We start from the raw sequence: 7419 nt of genomic DNA on the forward strand, positions 1-7419 counted from the left end.
GTAACCTTCATTGGATGCACTTTATTACTATAGTAGTGAAGATTTGTGGGTGTCATCCCTACCCCAATTTTACCTTCTTGTTGGAGGGTTTCTAGGTAAGAAAATATCTTGTGCCATACATGTGTTGAATGTTTATTTACTTTCATACTGTGGGTGTATATGCTTAATTTGGTATTTCAGTTTACATGCATAGATTATGAGATGGATGAGTGGTGAATAATTTTAAGGTTGAATTTTTAAGTACTGATTCAACCCCACTCTCAGAGTTTACTTTCCCTATTGTATTTCCAACAATTGGTATCAAAGCTTAGTTCTCTAGAAAGTATAGATTTGCAACTTCGAGGAAATATCTTGAAGATGGAAGTCTACAAGTTGGGAAAGACTATTGAGAACTAGAAGATTGAAATACAACTTGCCCTACATCAACTAAATGAAGCAAGAGATGAGTTAAAGAAATCATTGAAAAGAAGGAAAGAGATAGTTGTTGAAGAGATTGACACACATTACCAAAAGATTGACACTACTGAATTATTTGTAGATGTAAACACAAGTGAATTTTGTGCAATAGTTGTAGATCTAATGGACAAGAATGGAGCCCTAACTAAAGATGTTAGAAATCTCAAGATAGAACAAGAAGTCCAATCAGTATTATTATATGAGGTGACCGAGCAAAAAAAGAAAGTTGAAGAAGACAACATTGTGATTGAAGATGAAAAAAGGATACTGACCAATAGGCTAGAAGAGAAAACATCACATGTGAATATGATTGCTCACATAGAATTGGAAACATTGAATCAAATGATGATTTCAAATCAAGAATTGAATGGAAAAGATATTGAGATTACAACACTAAAGTTGCAGAATGAACAACTGAGAAATGATCTAATGAGAGAAAAAGAATTTGTTGAAAGTTTCAACAAATCTAGTGAACCCATCAAGTATTTTGAGCAATTGATGAGATCACCTAGATCCAATAGTGATACTACTGGATTAGGGTACACCAACACTGCAGAAGGGGAATCATCTAAAAGTGGTGAACAAAGGAATGCCAATGGTAAGAACTCCAAACCTACTTGTCATAATTGTGGTAAGATAGGTCATTCCACTAATGTTTACAGGAGCAAGATTACAAATCAGAATCTTAAGCAAAAGTTCATGGGTCACTTCCAAAAATGTAACAAACAAGGAGATCAGGCACATGAATGCAGAACCAAGACCATAAGCACTCAAAGATTTGAAGGTTGCTGCTATAAGTATCAGAAGTATGGACATAGCATATGAATGAAAATCCAAGCCTAAATGGTCATCCACAAATAAAGGTAAAGCACAATGGCAACTCTTATAATTGGGATTATAATACTAGGTATAGTTGCCACTATTGTCAAGAGTATGGACATGTTAAAAATTGCATAAGAACACGTTTCAGAAGTGACTACAAAATATGGTTGAGTCAAACTACATGTTTTAGTTTCTTAAGGACTGGTCACATAAGTAGAAATTGTCCAACAAGGTCAAAGGCACCTAGTAGTGAATTCAACAAAGGAAAAGAAAAGAAAGATGTTGAGAATGTCAGAGAAAGGAAGATTGAAGCACATTGAGTTCAAATGGGATCACTTCACCCAATGGGTTAGGTGATCACACCACCTCCAATTAAGTAATCAAGAGGTATTTGTGGGGTTGATATTTAAAAGATATACTACACATCAGTTCCAATGATCCAATTTTGAAAAGATTATATTTGCATGAACAAAGATGCAAAGTGTTGTTTAGAATCTAGAAGAAATCTTTAAGCATTGTCAATTTTCATGTTACTATTGAGCATGAAAAGTTTCACAGTGGTTGCCGAGTGAAATCTAGTGAATGTAAAGCTATTGTAAGTGATAGTGTTGACCAATCTTGTAGTAGTTGTTGAGCTTACAGAAAACTACATGGAAACTAAGTGAAGAGAAATTTCTATTTAAGTCGAGCTTACAACTATGTAAGCACTGAGCATTGATTATGAAGTTTTAAGGTCTATATGATCAATTTTTGACTTATTTGACTTCATTCAAAACAAGATAGAGGACAAAGAACTAAAGGAAAATTTAAGAGATCATTTGACGCAAGAGGGGATAAGATAACTAGGGCCAAAGGCACAACCAACTATCCAAACCACCTTGCAAGAGTTAACACAACATAGAGAACAACCAAAGGAGGGAGAAATGAAACACTTTATTGATTCTTCAAATATTCAACATGCATGCCCAGCTATAAGGCCTTATGGGTTACGACCAAATACATAATATAGTTCTCAGATCCATGGTCATACATAAATTCACATTTTCGAGCACATATCAAGCTCCTTCCAAAATCCTCTAAGTCCTCCCCCTCTCTAATCTCAATCCTAATCCCCCTTAAATACTTGTGTGGCCACAGGTTAGCCTATCACAAACTTACATTAAATGCATGCACAACCACAAGTCAGCTCACAACAACTACCTATACCAAAATTAAATGCAACAATGGTTGGCCCAAACTGGAACCAAACACAAACTACATGATAAATGAAGATTTTGCAAATATTGGCACTCGACATCCAAACAAACACTAGACATCCACACTAGCTCAACATCCAAAAGATCACTCGGCAACAACTACGAACTTGACATCCTCCAATGCTTGGCAACCAAAGGATCACTCTGCAACCAAAGGATCACTCGGTAACCAAAGGAATCACTTAGCAACAAGTAAGAACTCAACATCAACTAAATGCTTGGCATCCACCAAACACTTGGCAACCATTAAATGTTTGACAGTGCAAAGCATTGCAACTTGGTAAAAAAAAAAAAATGTAGGATAGCAGTGCAACCCAAGATACTCCTACATCATCATTCCAAGCATTTGTAGAGTGAATTCAACCACTATTTGACACCATTCATAAAATTTATGAAGGTATTTATCATGTGTTGAGCTATGTTGTTTGAGTTTGTGCAACCCTAGGTATTAAATATGGCGTCTAGTTCTTCTGCTACTAAGGTCAAAGAGGGAAATTAAGTTTTAAATGTTCAATTAATTAGCAATAAGATTAGATAACCAAATTTCAAGGCAATTCCCAACATTTCTTACAAACAAGACCCGTCTGGTGCATTATCCTTGATACCACCGCAAGTCTTAATGATTCAAGATGTGATATGTTGTTACTCATGCAAGGTGGGTAGCATAGGTGATATGGAAATCAAAGACCTATATGGAAAACTGTGTGAGAACAGAGTATTGAAGGAGGAATACAATCTATTATAGAGAGAAAACAGTTAATGCCCTAGAATTTCCAAACATTTTTAAGACAGAATGGATTAAAGACTGTTTTGAGCAGAATTCATGACAATTTTGTATGATTAGAAGATTGACCTATCAAGATTACTAACGAGATTATACAGAGGGTAACAGGGTATCCAACCATAGACAAGCCCAAAACCATTAGAAGTGAAGAAAAAGAGGTCTTTGAGAAAAATACAGGGGTAGTATGGAATAAGAGAGGAATGACAATTGATACCATCATAGATCGCCTAATTGCTTTTGTGGTAAGGATTATTTCACACAAATTCTTCTAATCAAGCAGGTTGAAAAATGTACCTTGTATTTTTGTTGATGTAGGCTACAAGATAGTGAAGAAGGATCATACTTATGACCTTGTTGAGCTACAGTTGCAACAATTATCAGAAAACTTGGGAGCCATAAGGAAAACCAAGAGTGCACAATGCAAGTTTGGATCAATACTTGTATGTATATTTTTATATGTGTAGAACTCATTTCCTTCCTTAGGTAAAATTGCATGGAAGACAAAAACATATCTTGTAGTATAAATAGGTGAATTCATTGAGCAAATGGGAATGAATTTTGAGTCTATTATGACTAGTTACTTTGAGGACTTTAAGAAGTCTATGAAACAAAGACACATGATTCCAGTGTCACTAGTTGAGAAACATTTTAATGATGTTTTCTTTCTAGTTTATACTAATTTCACATATGTATAGGCTGCAGTTCCAAGGGTAAGATGGTTAAGACCTCTAGGATAAGAGATTAATGTGGATGAGCCATCTACAACAATTATAGCTTTGCTTGCAGAACAAGTAGATACTAGGGCTACTGCCTTTGGAAATTATGATGTTGGAAAATCAAAAACAACTATAGAATTGAAGACAACATCAATATTAAGTAAGAAGAACAAAATTGTAAAGAAGCTTAAAGAAAAATTTGGTGAAGGAGAAAAGGAAGACAATGAAGATGATAAAGAAGAAGATATTCTTGCTCAAGCACCACTAGCCCTAACCCAAGGTCAAGGAGAAGATCAAGGTGAAGAGGAAGCCAAGCTTGAAGAAAGTGTTGAGGAAGAAGACGCTAGTGAAGCACCTATAGCCACAAAGAAGAAGAAGAGGAAAGCTAAAGCTCTAGCAATCAACAAACCAAAGAAGGTTGCAAAACCTAAGCCTATAGTTCTAGCTACCAGAACCAACACAAGAGCTACTGCTAAGAAAGCTCAAGAAGTGGCAAAGCCAAAAAAAATGAAGGTAAAGAAAGCTATACAAGATGATGAGTCTAAAAAGAGAACAAGGAGAAAGTACATTTCTCAAGCTAAATCAAATGAGGAAAGGACAAAATTTGATGATAATAGCCAATTCAAAGTGGTAAGTCACAATCCTTCTTCTAATTTGGATAGTCTATGTGAAAATATAAAGAATAATGCACATTTGAGTGGAGTTTCACATATGAATTTGATAAGCTTGGAAAGTTAGATATGGATAAGGTAGAAGAGTCAGTTTATGCCATGATGAAAATATTCAAGATGATTCCCATTGAGATCACCAACTCTCTACCAAAGAATTTATATGATCAAGTTGAGCAAAGATAGAAATATAGTCTCACAATAAAGAGAAATATAAGAGAAACTACACTTGCAAGAGTGATGCTAGATTTAGATAAATCTAAGATGACAAAGGCCATCAAGAAGTACATAGGAATATTTTCTCCAAAGTACCAAGCATTCCATATCTTGCAAAATAAAATTGAAGATGTTGTTTAGCAGAGTACCCAAATATGGAAGATAATTTATAGGCTGACAACACCTAAGGAAATTGAGCAAACATCTATTTACGTAGGTGATGAAAAAGGTGAACAGGAAGTAACTAAGATTACTACATTTGATACTGAGAAAGATGCACATATGGAAGGTACTAAGACAAATATAGATACACATGCAATAGCTGAAGATGAGCAACAAACATAATAGAGTATACCAGATATACCAATGCCAAGTGCCAGTCCACAATATATGACAAAAAAAGACACTGAAACTATAAAGATCAAGGATGTTTCTAAAAATGTGACTAAGAACATCAATCCCTTAACAGAGGACATGCAGAAGATATTGCTAGACACCACCACCAAGGCACAACTATGTAGTCATCCAATATTGGTGAGTGTAGATGAACTTAAGAAGGAAGAGAAGATATCTACAGAGGTGAAAACATAAGACATACCAAAAACCCCTCAATTTACTAAGATACAACCTACATTACCCATTTTAGTGTATCAAAGAAAATAGACATCTATGACAAACATAAGCAAATTGGTGCACACTATATCAGTACCAAAAATTGCTACTAATGTACAGATTGGAACACAAGTTCAAGGTGCAATTGAAAGGCAAGAAGAGGAGAGAACTGAAGTGTCAGACTTGACTACAAATCCTGAGGAGCAATTAGCAATACAAACACTAGTTACTTTTCTAGCAACTGCTACTCCTCCAAGTCAAGTGCTTCACAAGCCAAGTGTAGAAGCTAACCACTGCAGTCATCAAGGCCTAGTCCTAGTACATTCAAGGTAGATGAGGTTACATCATTTGGTGATGTCAACTTGGATGAATTTAATTTTTTACCAAATTTTAACCTTGCAACAATCACTATTGAACAAATGAATATACTACAGGATGCACTTGCAAGGAAAAAGCATCAGGAATTACTCAGAAGGGAGCATAAGCAAAAGAAAGCATTGCAAGACATCAAGGATATCTTTCTTTATGCATTCAACCTACCAAAACTTGAAGAAGACAAGCCTATCATGGAGCAGTTGGTAAACATTGTAGAACAGATCAATGATGTAGACCTGGATTCCAATGTAAAATTGCTTGAATGGTTTGAGAGAAAATTTCAAGGGAAGCTAAATGAAAAGATATCAAGTGTTATTACACTTAGTCAAGTTGAGTTAGCAACCAAGATTGATAGTTTAAAGAAATTCTTATATAATATTTTCTCACTTTACACCAAGTTGTGTGATACAACTCTATTCATACAAGAAGTGCAGCCCCTTATTGACAATTTGGAGGGAGATATGAAGCTAATAGGTACAACTCTACCTCACTCTCTAGCTTAGAGTCAAAAGTACTTCAGGAATTTGATGAATTCCCAAGGTTAGTTGGTAGCTTACATGCTCAAGATGTAAATATTTGAGCTACACTGATAAACATCCAATCCATGTTGGCCCCTCACATGGAAATACTTCACAAGGAACTAGCCTTTGCCGAGACATTAATGTGAAAAGATCTCCATCGTTCTATACTTGAAGGCTTGTTCATCTTGCTGTCGAGTTAGCCATCCAAATCAAATCATTGGAGGTAGCTTTTGATAATTGGGATGCAGCTCTAAAGATAATACTTGAGGTCCATAAAACTTTCTTGGACAAACACACTATAAGTGTACAACCCATGACATAAGTGTCAAAAGGGGGAGAATAAATAAAGGGCAAGAATGCATGATAAGGAGAGACAATTTTTAAGATCAAACAAAGATAGAGTTAGTGAGTGAGCATATGTAGAATCTACTTAGAAAGAGTATTCATTTTTCAATTTAGAATGAAACAATCAACTTAGGGGGAGTTATTGAATTTTGAGGTATGACTGATGAGTCATAAGTTTTGCAAAATTTTGAAGTTTAATAATTTTGTATGTAAATGGATATTATCTAAGTTATGCTTGAAATTCTAAGGTTATTTAGCATGACCAAGTATTTTTCCACTTATGTCAAAGGGGGAGTTTGGTAATCTCAGATTTGTTTTGACATATGAGTGACAATATACTTAAGTCATTTACTTAGTTCATGTCAAACAAGTAATACATGTTGAGCATAAGTTGTCAGATAGTATATGCTGAGAGAGATATATATTAAGTGTTGAGTCACTCAAGTGCTGAGAAAATAGTAATTGTTGAGTCATTCATATGTCGAGTGATCAATGGATACTGAGTCATTCTAAGGTCGAGTTATAGCATTGAATTTGTAGTTGATGCTGAGCGTTAGGGACTTCAAGTGTCGAGTAATACAGTTTTGACATGGTTGTTTGTATTGGCACACATTACTATGTAAAACATTTTGGAGCTGACTTAAGGAT

This window comes from Cupressus sempervirens, chromosome 1 (assembly GCF_028749045.1).
Source record: "Cupressus sempervirens isolate cs-2001-9-10 chromosome 1, ASM2874904v1, whole genome shotgun sequence".
Lineage (NCBI taxonomy): Eukaryota > Viridiplantae > Streptophyta > Pinopsida > Cupressales > Cupressaceae > Cupressus > Cupressus sempervirens.